The 23,174-nt window shown below is 38.9% G+C and overlaps 1 pseudogene; it reads right to left on the bottom strand.

The window, feature by feature from the left end:
* Positions 1 to 7,852: 7,852 nt before the first annotated feature.
* LOC129073647 (uncharacterized) overlaps positions 7,853 to 23,174 on the bottom strand; it is a 17,967-nt pseudogene continuing 2,645 nt past the window's right edge.

Genomic DNA, 23,174 nt, shown 5'->3' with positions numbered 1-23,174 from the left:
CAGGGTAAGACCTAATAATGGTTCCTCCATGCCACAATGAGACTGCTCCATCTGGGAACCTTTTGTCTCCTTCCTCAAACAGTCTCCCAAAAGTTCGTACCTGCCTCAACATACACCTTCTTTATTAGCCTCCTTTGAGAGTAGACATTGTTTTACTTATCTTGGTAGTCCCACAGCTCATAATGAAGTGTTTTATATGCAATAGGAATGGAATCAACATTTATTAAATAGAATATAGTTTACATGTATGACAGTGTGATTTCCCATAGCCTGGTGGGTGCTGCCACTGTGCCTGTGCCACATCTGGCTGAACTGAAATAGAAGTGGCAGGTCACCAAAAGTCCATCTGTTGGAGGCGGTGAGGAGAGAGGGGGTTTCCTGATGCGCAGCTCACCTTGGGAGAAGGAGCCACGCATTCTAACTTTGGCCCAGTCACAAAGTTAAGGGCATCAAAGGGAAGAGATTATTACAAAAAGTCCTATTATTTGTCACTTTTGTTTCTTGACCCAACCCTGCCCTTTTCCCTAATTGAATTCATGCTTTTAGTCCTTGAAGGTACTTTACCTAGGTGCTTCTCAAACTGTAATTTGTATATAAATCACCTAGGGCCCTTGTTAAGCTGTAGATTCTGATTCACCAGCCTGAGATTTCACATTTCTAATAATTCTGCCAAATGTTGCTGGTCCAGGGACCAAATTTTCAGTAGTGAGGGTTTAAGTATAATCCTAAAAAGTTATTTGAATAAGTTAAGTAAGACATGGGACACAAATGGTACCATGGGGTGCCGCGTAAGAGAGGAGAAGGGGACCCGCCATGCTGCTACTCCACAGACCGCCGCACTGCTTGGCACGTCAGAGCTCCCGAGACCTCCGCTGCCGCGGCCTGGGGCGTGGGGCAGGCAGCAGGGCTGGAGCACTTAGGAACGTCTGGCTTATGAAGGTTACAGCAGAAGAGGAAAGAAGAGGGTGTCTGATTAGATAGTTAACTGGCTTTGCTCATGATATGTTAAAACATCTCCTGAACTCCCAAAAGGATTTGGGGAAACTTTTTAGGAGATTGGGGTCTCACATGAGCAGTGTGAACAAGTACCAATAAGATCTGAATTATTATTATTAACATGACCCCATCTACACGATAGTAAATCTGAAAAATAAAAGCTCCACTTCTGGAAAATATCATGAGAGTTTGGATATTTCTGGGTAGATCATCTTAAAATCTTAGGAAAAGATAATATCTCTTCACATGAACATTCCATAATTCTAACATTCATTCCATCTGTACCAAAACACAGTACAAAATGCATGTGAAGAAAATGTTCTTGTTCTTGTGGGTTAGATATTATTATGAAACATTGCTATCTAATCATTTATTTTAAAATTTTCTTTTCATAATAAGATTAATACAAGTTAATAGAGTACTAAGCTAAAAGTTAAAATAAAACCTATTTTGCTGAACTTTGGAATGAAATGGTTTGATGGAGACATATTTTCTTACCACTTATTAACATCTTCAGTTGGCCTCAACTCTTTCTGAGATAGATTCATGTCTTTAAGGAACTGAATAGTCTAGATGTTTTTCTTTCTTTTCTTTCCCCCACAGATAAATGGCTAATGATTATTTGTTGATGTTTGTAAGTTCAAAGAACTTTACATACACAGCCTGTGAAGCATTAAATATTTTAGCTGGACATTTGGGACTTGAGGTTATTTTACATTTGCTACATAATTATTTGAAAACAACCTCACCAATATACAGGAAAAAAAAGAGAAAAGGAATATACCACCAACATTAGTAACAGTTGTGTTAGTATGGTAGCTTTGCAGGTGATTTTTTTCCCTATTTTCTATATTTTTCAAACTTTTATAATTATATATATATTTTTCATTTTGAAAAAGGAGCCTAACAAATCCTTTTCTAGAGAATTAGCAAATGGAAGCTCCACATACATACATATTTATGAACATATTGTTTTTTTCTTATTACAAGTATAATGCTTTATCATTGTAAAGTATTCCAAAATTATAGAATTATATAGTGTAGAAAGTGAGAGCCCACTTTCTACACTATAAAGTGAGTGCAGCACTGTAGATCCAATATATATTTTAAATTTAATTTGATTCACTATACTGTTATTAAATTTTGATAGCCTTATGAATTGACTTTTGAATGATGGGATATGCTTGGACTGGTTTATGCACTCTCTTCCTTGGAATGTGCTGAAACATAAAGGCACCTTTAAAAAAAAAAGAAATTGTTGAATTTCTTTAAAAAAATTTAACCTAATCCAAACTTTCTGTCCTTACAGTGTTACTTCACCTTGTCATCTCCCTGACAAGTGGCTCTCTTCTGAACTTAATTCTAAACAAGAAATTTTTATCTTTAAAATAAAATATCTTTAGTATTTTTCATCCCCTTTATTGTGTTCCCTCATTAGTTTATAAGCTTCACGGGAAACAGCCTAAGTCTTAGTCATCTTTGTATGTCCCAGAGCATTTAGTACAGGCCTTGTCCACACAAAGCACTCAATAAATTATGTTGACTGGACAATTTGAAGGAAAAAGAAACCTGAAGAAAAGGCAGCACTTAACATAGTCCAGGGCAATGAGTGGGTTCTTCAATGTTTATGGATGAAAGAGTGAATAAATGAAGTAAGTTGCGAAGATAGCAAAATAGCAAGCTTTAAAAGCTAAGATGCCACAAGTGATTCTGGTGACAAGAAGAACAGGCATCTACAGAAATGTGCCCACACACATATCCTGCTGCCTCTACTTCCAGACTTAGTGCAGCTATCTCATCCTCTGCAGCGTGTTTTCTGACTTTCACAGTCTGCGTGTGGTAGCCCCACCTTTCTGCTACTTGGTTATAATAATTCTTCCTAAACCTTTGTAAACCTTACTTATCTGTATCCTCTCTACTAGTTAATGAATTCCTTGAAGGCAGTAGTGTTAGGATGTAGAGATGCTATCATCTATCACAGAACAGGGAACAGCAGGCCACCAATTGATATCCATTTGCTATGAATAAATAAATGGTCAAACATTTAAAGGGAAAACACAAAAATATAGAAGACAAATACATGAGAATAAAAATGAAAAATAAATTATCAGGAAATATAAACTTTCATGTGTATTTGGGGTCAGAATATATATACATATATTTTAAAGCTAACATCAACAAAAAGAGTTTTTTGAGGATAGAAGTAATTTTTTGACCAAAAAGAGCAAAGCAGGAAGAGACAGATTCACTGATGGGACACGAAGTGCAATGTTAGCCAAGGACAGAGGGAAAGTGGAAGTGCTATATCAAAGAGAAACAAGTGTAAATAAACAAAACCTCAGATATTAATAGATAAATGTAAGTAGATGGGTAGGGGAGTAGGAAGTAGTAGGAAAGCCCCAGTAGAGAAGTAGGGAATTAAAAGGTACCTAGGTTGTTAAAATCGAGGTTCATGTTCAGGTTGAGGTGAACTTTATTCTTTGGTTGAAATAATGACATTTAGAAGTGTCTTAAGAAGCACTGTTGGTAACATTTAAACAATATTGGAGGGAAAGACTAAAATGCAACTAAAGACTTTTATGTTTTGATAAAAAGATGCAGACATTTGTACTAGGTGATAATATCATTATGCCAATTTGCATCTGAAAATCAAAGGCAGTCATTTATTGCATGGAAACTAATTAGCAAAAGCTCTGGTGACATGTTAAAGGACATTATATTTTGCCATATCTTCTTTTCCTTTCATCTTTCTGTCTTTTTTTTATCCTTATGATGTCTTTTAACTGAGGACAGACTTGATTTTAGAGGGAGGGGAAGGCGGGGGAGAGCGAGAGAGAGAGAGAGAGAGAAACATCAATGTGAGAGAGAAACATTGATTGGTTGCCTCTCATGCATGTTCCAGCTGGGAACTGAACCTGCAACCTAGGCATGTGCCCTGACAAGGTATTGAACCTGCAATCTTTTGGTTTATGGGAGCCAGCAGAACTTAACAGGATAAATCAAATTGTCTGAAGCTAATATGATGAAATTTAATTAAGATGAACATAAAATCCTATATTTCAGTTCAGTAAATCAACAACCCATAAACAGAAAGAAAAAGACCTTGAGGAGCAGCAGTTCATGTGAAAAAGACTGGTAGAATGTTCAACATGACCAAAGAGTTGACAGAAAACAAAAGCAATTCAACCTCCACCTCTAACAGGCATATAAAAGACTTGCTTTATTGACTAATGGATCTATACAATTGTCAAGTCACTGTGCACATGAGAAGTGAAGCTTCAGTTCTTGGTCTCAGTCTTGCTGATGTCTTTTTCTGTGGCTGGAACTATTCCTCACAGTGCTTTATGTGATTCTTTGATGTTAGACTTGGGGACCTCAGCCTGGTCAGCCAGAAGCTTCTTGCTGGCCTTCCACCTGTGGATGTATTCTATGAGAATTTGTTTGTTTTTTAAACACATTCCCATTCACCTTCAGCTAGATACATGCGCTTGTTGATCTTCTTAGATTTCATGATATCTTCTGAGCAGCCGGCACAAGAATTTTCATCCAGGTTATGTTCTCATGCATTTGAACATAGGCAGTGTTCTTCTGCATGCCATGCCCATATGCCTACCCTTATGGCAGGCCAAGCGGTTTCCAGCATCCTGTCTAGAAACGGACGTCACAGGCTTCCAGATGATCAGCTCATCTTTGATCAGCTTCCAGATCCACCAATGGTAGTTGGCATCGACTATTTCCTTGGTCCAAGCAGATCTTCCTTGTGCCACAGTGAAGGATGCTGAGGGTGAGCCTTTTCTGAAGTCTCATGGCTCCAATTCAGTTTTCATTAAGCAATCTTAGTAATCAGAGAGAAGATAACTAGTCCTGTTGTAACTATGAAGTGACTCATGTTCACAGGGTCCACTATCCAACGTATACTCACCTAGTACCTCCCACGAGCAGCTGAACAGGGCTATGTGGTAATAAGGGTAATCAAGGATATGAGGGGCTTTCTATCTAAAATGTCACCATATTTGTATTTAATTTTGGTGGCACATTTTTGAGATATTGATGAACTGTAGCATAAGGGGATAAAGGAGAGGTTTATTTATTTTAATATTTGTATTATAAAGCAGTAGAATTTACAAATGCTTAAATGCTGATGAAATTGATGGATTAAAAATCCTCAAAAGAACCCCCAAGGGCATATGTTTTCATTCCTTCTTAAGTTGAAAAACAAAATCTAAGAGAGGTCAAGTCACCTGCCTACAGTCACACAACTAGTTAGTGGTAGAGTCTAAATTTGAACTCATCTCCCTTTGACGCTAAAAATCCAGGCTTTTTCTAATGTGCCATTCATCCCATTGCAGTTAAATAAGTGCTTTCTTTTTCTAATTTATTATGTAGAAACATAAAAATACCTACAAACCCAGAATCCAGAAATAAACTAATGCAAATATGGCCAATTAATTTATGACAAAAGAAAGAATATACAACAAGGAAAAGACAGTCTTCAATAAATGGTGTTGAAAAAACTAGACAGCCACATGCAAAAGAATGAAACTGAAACTGTCTTACACCATACAAAAATTAGCTCAAAATGAATTAAAGATTTGAATGTAGACCTGAAACTGTAAGACATTTACAAGAAAACATAAGCAGTAAGCTTCTTGACATAAGTCTTGGGGATAATTTTCTTGAATCTGACACTGAAAGGAAAAGCAACAAAAACAAAACAAAACAAACAAAATAAGTGGCACTACATCAAAATAAAAAGTTTCTGCACAGCAAAGAAAATCATCAACAAAATAAAAAGGCAATCTACTCAATGGGAGAAAATACTTGCAAACCATATACCTAATCAGGAGATAATATACAAAAAATATAAAGAACTCATACAACTTAATAGCAAACAAACAAAAAAACAACAAACAACCAATTAAAAAAGTGGGCAGAAGATCTGAATAGACATTTTTCCAAACAAAACATACATGTGGTCAACAGGTACATAAAAATGTGCTCAACATAATTAATCATCAGGGAAATGCAAATGAAAAACATAATGGAGTATTACCCCACACCTGCTAGAATGGCTATTATCCAAAAGATAAGAAATAAAAAGTGTTGGGAAGGATATGGGGATAAGGAAACCCTTGTATACACTGTTGGTGGAAATGTAAATCAGTGAAGCCACTATGGGAAACTATGGAAGTTCCTCCAAAAATTAAAATAGAACTACCATGTGATCCAGAAATTCCACTTCTGGTATTTATCTGAAGAAAATGAAAACACTAATTCTAAAAGATATATGCATTTCTGTGTTCACTGCAGCATTATTTATAATAACAAATATGTGGAAATAACCTGTGTCTATCAATGGATGAGTGGATAAAGAAATTGTGTGTATATAAACATACACACAGACAATGAAATATTATTCAGCCATAAAAACAAGATCTTGCCATTTCCAACAATATGGATAGATCTTAAGGGCATTGTGCTAAGTGAAATAAGTCCAACAGAGAAAGACAAATGTTGTATGATTGTTCCTATATGTGGAATCTAAAAAAAAACCAAAACAACAAGAACAAAACAAAAAACCAAGCTCATAGATACAGAGAACAGATTAGTGGTTGCCAGAGGCAGGAAGTGGAGGGATGGGTGGGAGAAATAGATAAAGGGAGTAGGAAAGGTTAAACATAAATAAATAAATAAAGTTTGTCTGGAAGGGCAAAGGACCTAGAATAATCAAAATCTTCTAAAAAAATTTTTAGAAGAAAAACGACCTGATTTCAAAGCCTGCTTTAAAGGTAATCAAGACAGTTTGGCATAAAGATAAACATACAGATCAATAGAGCAGCATAGAGTTTAGAAATAAATCTATTCATATATAATCAGTGATTTTCAACAAAAGTATCCAAGGTAATTTTTAAAAATACACTGCAACATTTTAATACCAATAAAAGTTTCTTAAGGGTGTGCCTCAAGAAAACTTTTTCTTGTATAAAGTTTTGAGATTTAAAATGGAAGATAGGAAACGTATAAAAGTATGCGACTACCAAATCATGGTGAACATTGTCTAAAAAATATACCAAGTCCTTGGCAGCACTGGTTTCAAAAGTATTAGATATAAAAAAAGTATAAATACACATACTTTTGTTAGATCAAATATCAAATGCTCTGTTATATGAATAATTGAACTGATGATGAAAGAAACCATATTTCAGAGATTTTCTTTAATAATTTGTTAACATATGATACTTTTATTGCATATCTTGCATCATATTTATTGTACTTTTATCAGATCTGATTGGCACCAAAACATTGACAATGGCATAGAAATTGACCACAAAACTTGGGACGCCCAGGGCAACTGAATAATATGCCTATAACAGGATTGAGGAAGATGAGATGATAAAGTCCACCCAGTGCACGACCATAAAGACACTCACCTGCAGTAAGAGGGTCTGTGTGGCCCTTCTCTCTGGGGAGGAACCTGGGGGCAGGCTGGTGGTGGTAAGGTGCTGGGACTGCCTTGGACGCCTGCACCTGAGAGCATGATAAATCCTGAAAAGGAGGGAGCTCTAAATCGTGGCAGTATGAAACGCAGGCTCCAGACGATGTAGCTTATAAAGGAAAGTGACATAAATTAATTCAGGAAGACCCACCTTCACAGAAGGATGTGTTAACCAGACACACACACACACACACGCAAGACAGTTTGTGGAACCCTGGAACAGGAGAAAGGGAGGCCAGCCGCTGCTTAAAGCCTCCACCAAAACACACACACATACCCCCGCCCCCTGCATCTAGAGATCCAGCCCACTGAGGATGAGATGTGGAAGGAGCAGCCTCCCACTATCAAAGTTTTAGGATCCTAGAATGATTTCATGATGTGATGTAGTTCATTCCACTCCCAGGACCCGGGGACACAGAAGAGGTTGTGAGGAGGCTCCGATGGGGCCCGTGTAGGCTCCTTCTCCACTGTGGAATTGTCAGTGTCCAGAAAAAAATCATCCAGACCTGAGTCCCCCAGGTACCAAGAGCTCAGGGATTCTAAGAAAACTGGATCAGGTTGGGGCAGCACGTCCTTTTGGGGGCTTGGGGGAGCCACTTGATTCTGAGGGGTCCCGGTCTCGTCCATGGAATTCTCCAGCTCCCTGAGAATAGAACCCATGGTAGTAGACAAGGAGAAGCCTTCCTCATCCAGGAAGAGGGGCTCAGGGGGCAGGGCAGGTGCTGGAGCCAGGCAAAGCGCAGCCTGGAGCTACTGGAGGGTGTTGTGGATGAGGCTGTGCCTGCAGAGGCTGGGTGTTCGGGGGGCCCAGGCTTCGCTGGACTTTGTCTAGGGAGATGTGGAGCAGGGCTCACTGGTAGCTTCGCAGGCCTGATGCACTCCAGCCATAATTTTCATCCCCCTTTTCTTCCTCTAAGTCAGAGTGTTTCCTCTTCAAGCCTTCTACTGATATTTGGCAGGTTGGTCTAGTCACATTAGAAGCCACAGTGTAGGAGATAAGTTTACTACTGAAAGACAAACTGAAAAGAAGGAATGGAAGAGGTAACTGGTGGGTTTCTGTTTAAACCTGGCCAACCAGGAGATGGTGGAGTTGATGTTAATGGCCTAGAGCATGCTCAGGAGGCAGGTGTTGCAGATGGAGAGGCCCCTCATCACCTTGTTTGTGTAGAAAAGCACTTAACGTCTGAAGGCGTTCCGAAAACGCAGTGACTCCCAGGCGTCTGGAGACATCAAGGACACTGTGGTGAGGGGCGGCGCTCTGTGGACAAGGGCCAGGTAACAGGGCATCAGGAGCACGGCAGGAGGCCTGAGAGCCAGAAGGAGTGGAAGAGAAGTAGGAATGTGTTGGCTGAGAGTCCAATTCCAGCTTGGAACAAAAGGCATTTTTTAATGGTAACGTAAGTGGAAAGTGACCATCTTAATGGTAAGAGGAAACATTTTATATTTTAGAAAAAATTAGACCCCTCACCATCAATGTTGTTTATTTCATAATAAAATTAACATTGCCATCATCATTTTAATTTTACATATTTATTCTTAGCTTTATAAAATTTTAATAATACAGACTTGGCATGAGTTTATACACCAAATAATTTATTTATATATCAAATACCAACACATCCACAATTTTGCCTAAATTGGCACCTAATGTTTGAAGGCAGGTGATCTATACTTTTTTAATACCTGGGGCTTACTTTTCTGGAAGCACTTCTTTGCTTTCTGCATTCCTTCATCTCATTTGCAACCCAGTATAGTGTCGTGCAAATAAAAATAAATCATTAAGTATTTTGTACAAATGAACTAAGTAAATTTTATGCTAACAGGGAAAGAATCAACAAAGAGATTTCAGGAAAAAAAATGTTCTGTTGAATCTATCTGACATCGCGTCACTTTGACATTTTTCTTTTTCAACCTTCCTCCACATTTAAGTGCCCTCGTATCATTACTTGTGGTTCATCCTGATAATTCAGAATAATTGCCCTATCATAAAGTTAGCAGATTATTAACCTTGATTCCATCTTCGCCTTAATTCCCTCTTTTTCATATAACCTAATGATATGTCAGCGGTCTGGGGTGTGAGGTGTGGACACCTGTTTACTAACTGTATCTTCTGAAGCTGATGTTGGTTCTCTTCCTACGTTAGTTTTCATATCAGAGACGCCTTATGTAAACTCTCTTCATTTCAGAAGGGGATTGTTAAATCCTCAGTTTTCAAGAGGACAAACAAAATCCCTCCACACATTCAATTATACTTATGAACTCTTTTATTTTGGGAAAAAAATGAAAATATAGTAAACAAAATATAAAATTTGATGAATAGCAAATAATCTTGTGTACAGTTAAGATATTTGTTCTTTAATTCTCAAGATGCGTCTATTTTTTTCTAAATTGTTTCCTATGGGCTGAAACTTTATTACATACAATTCTGGTAATAGTATGTAAAATTATAGCTTTAATAATGAATATAGTTTTTGTGGCTGAATAAAAGATCACTGTATAAACTTAATGTATCCTAGGAAAATGATAAATTATCTACTTTCAATAGATTCAAGGAAATACCAATAAGCAGGTATTGTGATTTGTTATGATAATGAATATATACATAAATATACATCATTGGAAATAAAATGCAGAAGGAATAGGAATACATTACCATTTTAGACTGCATAGTTTCTCTGGAGACAAATCACAAGTGCCAAAAAACTTGTATCTAAAGTCACTATAATAGGCCCTGGCTGGGTAGCTCAGTTGGTTAGAGCATTGTCCCCAGACGCCAAGGCTGCGGGTTCAGGCCTTGGTCAGGGCACATACAGGAGTCAACTAGTGAATGCATGGATAAGTGGAGCAATGGATTGATGTCTCTCTCAAATTAATAAATAAAATTAAAAAAATAAAGTCACCATAATAGCCATTTCTATGATTTCAATGGACAAATCTGTGGTCCTTAATTTAAGTGCACAGTTCAATGACAGACAGATATACCACTTTTTAATATTCCCCTCACCTACCAAAAACAACTTGGCCACTTTCCAACAAAAGGGCAAGTGTGTTTCTTAAAAGAAACTTTTATTATATGCAATTATTATATGCGATATAAGTGTCTTTATTATATGCAATTATACTACAATCATTTTTCTTAAAACGAGAGGAGACCATTGCACGAACTTTTCTGCGTGGGTTTTAAACACACTCATCATCATCATCAATCATCATCATCTCCCCACGACCACTCCCACTACAACCACCTACAGCAACAAAAAAAGCTTCTGAGCAACGATCTCCAGTCTGGCCAATACATTCCTTGGTCAGCATCCCTGCAGTGCTAGAGCTCCTGGCCTGCTGGGGACACGATGTTGGGTATTGAATATGAAAGCTGGCTATCTGTTTTTTAGAGAAATATGTGTTTGGTTTTGATTTCAGCTTAATTTGACTCAGTGGCTGGAAACACAAGTGCTGCTCTTACAGCCAACACCAACATGTCTTTCAGCTGAGAGAGGTTCACGCAGGGCTTAGCATGGGTGTTGGGAGAGGGGTCATGAGGTGGGTTTCTGTAATCTATAAGGTTCATTGGCAAGGGCTAAAGTGCTGACTGTTGATGGCAGAGATATGATCTTACACAGATCTAGTGGGGAAGAGAAGTATTTTTAAACATTCTTCAGGCTTTGGTTCCTTCTATCCTCTAAGCAATCTAGATTAATGAATAAAATCTTAAAATTAATTTTTATTTTCCTATACTTTTATTATCTTTATTCTTTTTAAAAAGACTTTAATTACTTATTTTTAGAGAAAGGGGAGGGGAGAGAGGAAGAGAGAGAGAGAAATATCAATGTGTGGTTGCCACTCGCATGCCCCCAACAGGGGACCTGGCCCACAACCCAGGCCTGTGCGCTGACGGGAATTAAACTGGTGAACTTTGGTTTGCAGGCCACCATTCAATCCACTGAGCCACAGTAGCCAGGGCTATTATCTTTACTCTTATAGCCTGAACCTGAATGAGATTTGAAATTAGTGAGTGACATTATGAGCAGTAATAATAATAATAATACTATTAATAATAACAATAATAAGCCTTGGTTAAGAAAGCAGGCTTTACTAGAAACAGTCTGAGTTTGAATCCTGTCTGTCACTTTATTCAATTAAGAGGTGTTTTTCTAGGCACTGGGAATGTAGCTATGAACAAACCAGACAAAAATCCCTACCTTCATGAACAATACTTAACAGCATTAGGACATTAACTACTCTGTAACTCAGCTTCCTCCTCAGTGGGGATACTGTGATAATTTAAGGATGAATAATGTGATCACGAGAATACCATTTTAAAAAAGCAAAGAAGTATAGCTAAAAATACAGTTGAAAAATTAGAATATTAAAATTTTTGATTAACTCAAAAGAAGGAAACAAACTTCCCAGTTCTAGCATTTCCACTTGATAACGGATTAATTTTAGATAGGTGACCATATGCTTATCTGCAGAGATACTTACACTTGGCCAATGTTATAAAATGTATTATATAAAGATAAAAGATGTTCTTTTCGGGAAAGCGATTTTTTAAATTTTATAACTAAAGGTAAACTATGGTATTGAATATGGGTATCTGATTTATTCCCCACTTTTATTCTTTTCTTTATGAGTTAACTTCCACATTAATGAAAGGTGATCATAGTAATTTCAGAATAAAAAGAAAGGAAGAGGAAGGGAAAAACAAAATATAACAGAGCCCTAGAGTGGATTCTAAAAAAAAAGAAAAGAAAAGATACAGAAAGATAAATTTAACCTCTCTCAAATTCTTATGAATTTGACATGGTCTATCAGAGATCCATGCCAGAAAAGAAACTAATAGTTTTAAAATAATTGCTATGTATCAGGCAGTGTGCTAAACACACGGTATCTTATTTCTTCTTATTCACATAAAATCACTTGAGAAACCTTTCTTCTTATCTGTACTTTACAGGCGAAGAGCAGAGGTTCAGGGAGGTAAATAAAGAATAGAAGTTGCTAAGCACAATAATGAACTGAGTCAGGTGGATAGACATTCCTGGACCAGGTAAGTTTTGCGTTTGATTTTGAGCACAGAAAGGAAAGTAAGAAAGTTTGGAACTGGATAGTGTTTCTCCCATGAATCATCAGGAAATTGCCACAAATATTGATTTGCACAGCTGGAGTCCAGGGGGTGGAGAGTCCCTGTGGGTTTAACTTGTAAAGCCCTTTAGTGTATGTTTGACAACACCAAGAATGATGATGACTAATGGCTGGAGGGTCGAAGGTTTCCACCGCCAGGCAGCATTGTAATTAAAAGCCAGCCTGGATTCTAGACAGATAACCAGCTTGCCACATTGAACGGATTCCAGGCCGCAGACTTGGAAGCTCCAAAATTTGCATCCATTTCTATTGAAATCTGTCTCTGGGTCTAAGTTAGACCTTCTTCTCACCCCCACACATCCCAATTTGTCTTGTTCTTCTCCACTCACTGATCTAACTCCAAAGAAACAATTAAGAATATCCTTTCCCAACTCTATTCACTACCATCACTTTGAATTGTAACCTTCCATTTTATTTCTATGCATTCCCCTATTGCTTTTACGTTCTACTCAAATAATTATTGGCTCTGGGACACATTTTTGTCCCCTATAAAATGGAAGAATTGGTTTAATCATACCTTTCAGACTTTGCCTCTCTAGGTTCTAGGTGTTCATAGAATTAATTCACTTGATAGGTTGTTGGAAGTATGACAAACAGGAGAGGCATTGCTCAGCCAGAAACATCCTTGAATGGAGGCAATTTTGCTTTCTGTCCACATATTATTTGGACTTCTTCATAGGATTTTGTTTGAAGGGATTTGATAATAAAACAAACTGGTAAACCATTGGATTAGGTTCTTTCTATCTCAGTTTAAGATAGTGATACCCTGTGATTCTGCAACCTTAACAACTCTAACAGAGGAAAGAGCTCTTCTGTGTACATTTTGCATGTATTAAGAGACTTAGAAACAGATCGGTTTCTAAGAGACTTAGAGACGAGATCTGTGGGTGATACCTAACACTTGGCTCCCTGAACACACAGGAACTGATTCTGACAGAGGGACCTCCAGGGATAACATTCCTTTGCCATGAAATCATTCATAGTCCTTTCTCAGGTACCAGGGAAAACAAAACAAACAAATAAAACAAAAGAAGTAAACTCATGTAACTATTTTCCCTGGCACTGTTGACCCTGCTATTTGATGTCGCAGAACAGGGTTGGTGAATTCCAAGTAGAGCGCAAGAGCAAGGAATAATCTTAGCTCTCCGCTCCTCCTCCGCCACCCCCGCTCCCGCGGCAGACCCTCCCTTTCTGCCTGAGGACAGGAGAGAGCAGAAAAGTTTATTTCAGCACGTCTTAGATCAGACACTCAAAGTTACCATGGTTACTGGAAACCAATCTCAACATGATCGCAGGACTAGAGGTAGAATGTGCCCCTTCTCAGCTTCTGGGCTGTGGAGAGCAGCCCAGTGTTTGCTTGGTGACTGTAGCTCACAGGAGTTCTGCTTGCTGCCTAAAACCTAGGGAGAGTGCCTGCTGGGTACTGTCTACTATGTGGTGTGTATACATCAGGGTGGAGTGGGGGCAGAGTTTTATTACAAACTTGACTCTACTTTAAGCTTCTGAAAAGAAAGAATTTAAAAGGTTCAAATTGTTATTATTAGAATCATTAAATGTGAATAATTGTAATGCTTTCTGAAGGCCTTCCTGAGGATGGAAAAGGAGCAGCATTTTATCTACCTGGGCTCCCCTATCCATCTACTTCCAGCCTCACCTCTCACATTCCACCCCCTGCTTAGGAGTTGATCTATCTTAGGTGTAAATCTGACTGCGCCATCTTCTGCCTCAATGCCTTTGATGGCATTCTGTTGACTTCTGAATAAAGTACAAGGTCTACGGCAGAACATACAAATGAGCAGCCTCATTTTGCTCTGTTCATTCTGCACCATTGGTTCCTGCCGTTCCAGTACCTCTTCAGCTGAACCCAAAATCTTAGCCTGGCTGGGTAGAGTACTGTGAGAGTACTTCTTTCATTCTTTTATAAATAGTCTGTGTTTCTTAAGTCTCCCTACAACAAAATCAATGAATGTTTCTATTAAAAATAATGCGTGTAATAATAGAGTGAATATTTATTGCCAGGCACTAGTGTGTTCTAAGTTAACTCATTTAATCATCACAATAATCCTAGGAGATAGATACTATTTCTAACTTAATCTGTTGAGTGAGGAAAACAAGGCACACAGAGGTTCAATAATTGTCCAAGTTCACAAGTCACAAAGCCAGGTTTCAAATTCCGGCAGGTTCCAGGAGCCATCCTCTTAACATGCTCTTGTATAGCCTCTCATTAGAAATGCAGAGTCACGGGCCCCTCCACAGCCTACACTTTTAAACAAGATCCCAAGATGTCTTCTACACAGGAATTCAAAAACTATTATTGTAAAAATGTGTTCAAATAGAAAATGATGGAAGGTGAGTGCCCTCTAGTGTGTACACATGAGTGTCACACATCTATTTGTAGGTGTTGAATCAGATCTGTTATTTATTTCTAATTGTATTTTTATATCACAATTGTATTTTATACCCTCTTACACTCTCCCCAGTCCCTTACCACCGAATCAGATATTTTACCTGTTCCTTACAAACAAGACAGATTTCATGCTGTACAAATTTTAAGGGCTGTATCAAGATAAATTATTTCCACATCAATGACTTAACTGATTAATACTAACTTAAATTTATTTTTACCACAAAAGCATTATATGAACATTGCAGATAACTGTCATTCTTCACACCTCAGCAGCCTCTGTGAATTCAACTTAAATATTGGAAGACTCTATCACAACAAGTCTGGTTATTAGGAATGGAGCCTCTATCCTTAGTGTACAGAAACTGCTAAATGGGGAACACCAAATCCATTCTGTGCAGGTGGAAGATTTCATTCATCTTCTCTGCAATAGCTGCCTTACACTGTTAATTGTCCTCAGTAGGTGCTTCTCAATTTATTACGTAAGAAGCGAATTAGACTTTGGGCCTTTTGTTCTTCTCTTGTTCTCTTGAAATGAAAGTTGGAAGGGAGGAGAACCCATTAACTATTTAGTATGTTGTGTATAAATCCTCTGAATTACTGTGTTAGGCTATTGTTTATTCCCAAGCAGCAAAATGTCCATACATATTTTAGGTTGCAGTTAAGTGTCTATAACAAAAAGGCATCAAAAATGTAGTGGATAAAACAAGATTGAAGAGTATTTTCTCTGATATAAATGTCCAGAGACAGCAGTCCATGGAGTAGGGCTCTTATATCTACACTCAACACACAGGTTCCATTTCTGGGTTCAAAGTGGCTGCTCCACTTCCTGCTCTCACATCTGTATCCCAGCCAGTAGAGAAAAGGCCAGGGAAGCACATGTCCCTTCCTTTTAAGGACAAACCCAAAAGTGGCATACAACAGTGTTGTTCACATTCCACTGGCCAGAATTTGGTCATAAGCTTCAAGAGAGGGTGAACATGTCTTTAATGAGACAGCTATATGCCCCACTAAAAACTGGAGTACCATCGTTAAAGGAAGAAAGGGAAAATGGGTTTTTAGTGGACAACTAGCTGTCTCTGCCATAATCTATTTTATATATTTGGACATTTTAAATGTGATTCTCTAAGTAGATAGTACTTCACAGAAAATAGATAAGAAAATAAGTACCAGGTATTTCAAGAATGCCAGTTAATGAAATGATGGAATTTTTACAGAGATGCTGCTGATTCAGCTAAGAATGTTGTTTTCTTTCCTTTAAGGTCCTTCATGGTAGAGACTTCTAAATTATGGATCTAGACAATTGGTTCAAAATTTTGAACCAATTGTCTAGATCCATAATTTAGAAGGCAGTCCTTGCATTGCATCGTTTCAGTATTTACAAAGTTCAGTGTTACCATCGTTTAGTTCAATATGCCCAGTTCCCCAACACCACAGTTCAAATTTCAGTTACCATGTTATATAACTGTGGGTAATTGTATCAAGTACAAACTTTGTGCCAACTCTTCAGTCCACGAACCACTACATAAATAACAGAAGCATTTAATGGTCACTGGTCCATCATGTTACTGTTTTCAGTGATTGTTAAAGTCTGTCAGTGATTGGTTGCTACACATCCATTACTGAGTTTATGCACAGAGAGTGGTGTGTAGCTGTGTTGCTTCCTTGTTTACCAGTGATTAAACCCATGTGATATTTTTAGAAAAATGAATAACTGAAAGAAGAAATTGGCCAACCAAAATGAAAGTGCAGCAAGGCAAAAAGTGCTAACACTGGCAGTGAAATTCTAATCAAATATAAATGGAATTATAGAAGAAATAGCTGATCACAGAAATATCATCACTGTCATCCTTTGAGACACTTAAATCTTCAATCAGAGGAACTGTATCTTTCAGGGTTCTCCAGAGAAATAGCACCAACTGGGGGGGGAGGTGTGTGTGTGTGTGTGTGTGTGTGTGTGTGTGTGTGTGTGTGTGTTCAGGAGGGAGAGGGAGAAGGGAATAGGGAGAAAGGCAGAGACAGAGACAGAGACACAGAAAGAGAGAGTTGTTTTAAGGAATTGACTCACCTGTTTATGGAGGTTGGCAAGTTCAAAATCTGCAGAGTGCTCAAGCAGGCTGAAGACAGGGGACAGCTGATGTTACAGTTCAAGGTTTGACCAAAACTCTAGGCCCCATGGCCCAACCAAGGTGATACATAAAATTAAGCATCATAGAAACTTAATGAAATTGAATTTATTGATGTACATTAAGAAAGTGGCTATGACAAGCCAGATAAAGATGTCCCAAAGGAAGTGATGGTGGTAAAAACAACAACAAAATTCACATTAAAGGATCTCTTGGGATGTTTTACAACATTTAAACCACAAAGGATAAAATCTTGGAAGCTAAGTTGAACTTAGAAGAGAGCATGAGAGGGCTCCAGGGCATAGACAAGATGCTCACTCCACATCATGTTATACAATAAAAAGAGGAAGGCAAGTTCTGTTTAAGCTATTTTGACAAGGAAAAAGAAATAAAACACTAATTCTGAATATTTCTAATTCTTTAAATTTCAGTATACTGAATTAGTATTAGTTTTGATATTTTTTCATTTGGACAGAAATTTTAAAGATCACAGAACAATCATAATTATTTCACATTGATTATTAAGATTAATTTGTCTGCCCTGGCTAGTATGGCTCAGTGGTTCGAGTGTTGTGCCGTAACTGAAAGTTTGTGGGTTCGATTCCTGATCAGGGCACATGCCTAGGTTGTGGGTTCATCCCTGTTTGGGGAGCCTATGTCTGCAACCCCTGGTCTGGATGTGTACGGTCCCCAGTTCCCATGCAGATCCCTGGTCTGGGTGCGATGCTTCTCTCACATCGATATTTTGCTCCCTTCCTTCCTCTCTCCCTTCCTCTCTCTCTCTAAAAAAGCAAATGAAAATGTCCTTGGGTGAGGATAAAAAATAGAATTAAAAATTGATTTGTCTCACTTCAGTTTCCAAAGTCATTTTTATGATCCTTAAGTATCATGCAAAGTGGGACAACTTGTATAAGATTTCATTTAAAGAGATTCTCTGGTGGCTCAAATGAAAACTGTTTCTAGGACAATGGGAAAAGGGTGGTAACTTCCTTGTGTACCCTAAATTCCTAGTAAGGTGTTGGTGTTTAGAAAATATTGGCTTTGTTTTTTCAGTGAACAGTGTTTCTGGGTCAGATGAAGAACAATGGAGTAATGTTAAGAGGACATTAGAAACCAAGTCTCTACTTGGTCAATGCCTAAACCCCTAAACCTAAGCTTCAGTTTCCTGATCCAGCACGTAAGGGTAATAATAGTGGTCATATCTATTATAGGGTTGTTATGAACACAGCACATAGTGCTAAATAAATGTCAGTTTGACCAGGAGTAGTTAGTCCCCAAAAGTTCTCATAACCCACTGATTATAGCTGAGGCTAGGACATGAAGGCTGCCTAGGTGCTGGTTGGGGGTGGGGGTGAATATTTGGAGCAAGAAAGCCAAGTCCCTTGAAGGTACATACATGTATACATTTGGACCAAACATATTTAATACTTTGCCCCAGTCCTTAATCCCATTCCCTATGACATTTGTGCTCTCTAAATGGAGGCTGAAAGGTTCAAAGTTGGAAGAGGAATAAAGAAACTAATCTTAAGTCTGGCCATGGGTCTCCTAGTGGTGCATTGCATACTCTTACCTTTTTAGTTTCTCTCTGTCATCTATACTCCTTACCACAAAAAAAAGTAAAATAAAATAAAAACATGCTCAAGTCTTCCACCTCCAAAAAACTAACTGCCCACCCTGAGCTACCATTGTTCTCTATATTCTGTCAGTTTCAATTTAGCTGCCACCTCTTCCAGTTTTCTGAAGCTCGTCTTCCCAATTTCCAATGTCCAGTAGTCGGCACTCAGGTTCTCGGATCAGAGAGCAGCTCTCTAGCCACTACTGCACTGTCCTCCTTGACCCCCCCTTCCCCCATGCTTTTGGGACATAGCACCAGGTCCTAAGACTTCTTGTTTCCCTTGTCCCTAAATGTCTCTGGTGCCCAGTCTTCTGAATTTGAGCCCTTTATCATTTTGTTCTAAAAGTTCTTTTGTGTACTTTTCATCATTCCAGCTGTGGGTATCTCATATATCTTCCCTTCCAGCCCTCACCCGTCTCGGGACCCACATTTTAATTTATAGAGTCCACCAGCATCTCAAGTTCAAATGTGCTTTTCCCTCCTTCTGCATTCATTCAGTCTCATCACTTCTAGAAGCAGATCCTGGTCCCAGCCAAACAGTTAGACATGGAAGAAAAGGTTACTCTAGATAGATATAGAAAACAAAAGGAACTGATTTTTGACTCCTAAATTTGTAAAGGTGTTGATATGGGTTTAAGTTAAAAGGTTTTAAATGTTTATGTATTTTCCCAAAAAGTATTCTAGTCTACCAGATGAGACGAATTCTCCATGACATGAGTGAAAGCAGCTTTTCATCTCTTTTGCAAATACCACTGGTTGCAAGGACTGTGAAGCCATTATGGAGGCAGGTACCCAGGAACAATGTTGAACATCTTTTTTCTTGCTGTAGAGTGAGGACTACTCTCAACACTAGCCCAAAGCTCATTGTTCCTTGATTGCGTAACAGAAGGGACTCCTGCACATACCCCAATACCTTAGTCCCAACATTTTGAGTAGAACTATGACATTCTTAGGTCTCCTAGAATGGATGTTGAGAGCATTGTATAGTAAAGGGGTGGGTGGCCCCTCAGGAAACTCTTGTATCCAGGCAAATGGACAACTGGAGAGCTTTGGCTGTTTGGTGGAAACAATTTTTAATAACTATGTGGATCAAATTGATTATCTCTTGTTTCCCCCCATATTTCTAGTTCTTCTTTCTGAATTACATGTTTCTGTGAATCTTCGATCCACAGGCTCGATACTCTGGAATCATCTTCAAAAATTTCTCTCTATACTGGGCATCTATGGAATTGTCTGCTCACCATCTTTCCCTTTTTTAAGAAATGACTCACTACCTACCTTCCCCAACACTAATTGCAGTGGGAGGTTCCCATGTTCTAACATAGTCCCATCCATCCCCTACCCTTAGCCACTGTAGATTTGTTCTAGAGGGGCATCTGAACCAAGATAGAATAATGAGAGTATTAGGAAGATTTAAGTTGTATGTAAAAGAAAACCTGATGAACAGTACCCTCATTTATTTTTTGGTTCATGGTCCCGAGCTCAATCCACTGAGCCACACCAGCCAGGGCCCTTAATTATTTTTTTCCCACATAACAAGAACTCCCAATGGTAGGCAGCCCAGGGCTGGTGCATCTGCTCAAGGATGTCATCAGAACCCAGCCTGTTGTTGTTCTTATTGTTCTACAAACTTTTTTCATGGGACTTTCATAACCTAGATTACAAAATGGTTGCTGGAACTCCAGATACCAAATGCGTATTACTGTAGGGGAGAATTATTTTGGTGGGGGGGAGCTAAAGACAGAGAAGGTAAAGAACTTTAGGGACTTATAAAGACTCTCTTTTATAAAATGTTTCTAGAGTATTTGAGTGGTATATATACCTCTATGAAAAAGTAATTTTAAAATTACTTCATGTTGGGGACCGCTTTGTGTGGTATCAGGAACCGCAGCCCTGTGCAAGCCAGGCCGTGAAAAAGGGCTTGTAAGTCTCCACCATAAAACTGGGAACGCTGGGAGGCAGATACAATCGAAGGTTAACACCGTGGGTTCTCGTGGGAAATCTGGCCTAAAGAATACATTGTATCCACTGAAGCTTGCTCTGCTTTGCACTTCCCTGATAAGGAAAAACCAGATGTTTAAGCTCCAAACAGAAAGAGTAAATTCCTAAATTCAGGAGCCAGACCTTAATGACCATCTGATGTCAGCATGTCTAGCAGACCCTGACTTGAGGCAAATCTCTGTGTTCCTTCAATTGTTATCTATGATCTATCTGCTTTCTGTAAATATAGCCTTTAGGCACTGATTGATAAGCTTTGCATGCATGCTGTATATGTTCTTAATAAAAGCCACTTCAGAGAAGAGCTCAGGGCATTCTCTTCTAGAGGAAATTGTCTTCTTTTCTTTTCTTTTCTATATATTTTATTAATTATGCTATTAGTTGTCCCACTTTTTTCTCCCTTTTATTCCCCTCCACCTTGCAATGTCCTTCCCCCAGCAACACCCTGTCCCCCAACCAAGTTCATGTCCATGGGTCATACATATAAGTTCTTTGGCTTCTCCATTTCCTATACTATTCTTAATGTCCCCCTGACTATTTTGTACCTACTATTTATGCTGCTTATTCCCTGTACCTTTTCCCCCATTTAACCCCCCTCCCTGCCCCTCCCCTCTGATCTCCATTTCTATGATTCTGTTCCTGTTCTAGTTGTTTGCTTAGTTTGTTTTTGTTTTTGTTTTTTTAGGTTCAGTTGTTGATAGTTGTGAGTTTGTTGCCACTTTACTCTTCATAGTTTTGATCTTCTTCTTTCTCTTAGCTATGTCCCTTTAACATTTCATATAATAAGGGCTTGGTGATGACAAACTCCTTTAACTTCACCTTATCTGGGAAACACTTTATCTTCCCTCCATTCTAAATGATAGCTTTGCTGGATAGAGTAATCTTGAGCGTAGGTCCTTGCTTTTCATGACTGAATACTTCTTTCCAGCCCCTTGTCTGCAAGATTTCTTTTGAGAAATCAGTTGATAGTCTTATGGGAACTCCTTTGTAGGTAACTGTCTCCTTTTCCCTTGCTGCTTTTAAGATTCTCTCGTTATCTTCGATCTTGGGTAACTTAATCATGATGTGCCTTGCTGTGTGCTTCCTTGGGTCCAACTTCTTTGGGATTCCCTGAGCTTCCTGGATCTCCTGGAAGTCTGTTTCCTTTGCCACGATGGGGAAGTTCTCCTTCATTATTTTTTCAAATTAGTTTTCAATTTCTTGCTCTTCCTCTTCTTCTGGCACCCCTATGATTTGGATTTTGGAACATTTAAAGTTGTCCTGGAGGTTCCTAAGCCTTTCCTCATTTTTTTTGAACTCTTGTTTCTTTGTTCTGTTCTGGCTGAATGTTTATGTCTTCCTTCTGCTCCCAATCATTGATTTGAGTCCCGGTTTCCTTCCCTGCACTATTGGTTCCCTATATATTTTTCTTTATTTCACTTTGCATAGTCTTCACTTTTTGCTCCATTTTTTGACCATACTAAACCAATTCAGTGAGCATCCAGATTACCATTATTTTGAACTGTGCATCTGATGGGTTGGCTCTCTGTTCATTGGTTAGTTCTGTTTTTGGAGCTTTGATCTGTTCTTTCATTTGGGCCATATTTCTTTGTCTCATTGTGCTTGTTATGTTGGGAGGGGCTAAGCTTTCAGTATTGCCAGGGTGGGGCAACCGAGGTCCCTCCATTGTGATGTTGTGTGTGGTGGAGGGGTCCGAGAGGGAACAGAGCTGCTTGCTCAGCTCTCACCTGTCTTTCAGTCCCTTCCCCCACTTCCCACAAGCAAATTGGACCCTTCTGGTGCTGATTCCTCGGTGGGTGGGTTTGTGTACGTTCTAGGACCCTGTGGGTCTCTCCAACAGACTCTCCTGTGAGGCTGGGAGTTTCTCCTGCTGCCACAACCCCCACACGTTTTTACCTCCAGAGGTCTTGAGGCTTTCTTTTCCCCTCACTCAAAGGCTGTATTGTGCGGTCGGCTTCTGTCCCCCGCTGCTCCTCATGGTTTATCTGCATGCAAACGTGGGAACTCCCAGACCGCCAGCCACCACCTCGCCTGCGTTGTCCTCCTGCCACTGGCTTACTGCTCGTCCTCTCCGCCCCAGCTGCCCGTCTCTGCCCCTCCTATGGGTCTGGATGAATGTTTCTTCAGTAGCTCCTCGTTGGACTTCCATACAATTCAATCTTCTGGCAGTTCTGGTTATTTTTTGTTTTTAAATTTGTTGTCCTTCTTTTGGTTGTGCAAGGAGGCCGCCTTTCCCTCTTCTTGACAGCCCTTGGTATCTGGAATGACTTGTTATTTCATCTGCAGCGAATTAGAGGACTCCAGTTGAGGTCCTCCACAACTTCATTAGAATTCATCACCCTCATTAGAATTTTGAATAGATTGGCAGAAGTGTCCCAAGGCAAAGATATCTATTTGGAA

Source organism: Pteronotus mesoamericanus, unplaced genomic scaffold (assembly GCF_021234165.1).
Source record: "Pteronotus mesoamericanus isolate MK-2021 breed Mesoamerican mustached bat unplaced genomic scaffold, CSHL_Meso_final contig_42, whole genome shotgun sequence".
In the NCBI taxonomy this organism is placed as follows: domain Eukaryota; kingdom Metazoa; phylum Chordata; class Mammalia; order Chiroptera; family Mormoopidae; genus Pteronotus; species Pteronotus mesoamericanus.
The sequence above is the reverse complement of the archived record's forward strand: the minus strand, read 5'-3'. Positions and strand labels throughout refer to the sequence as shown.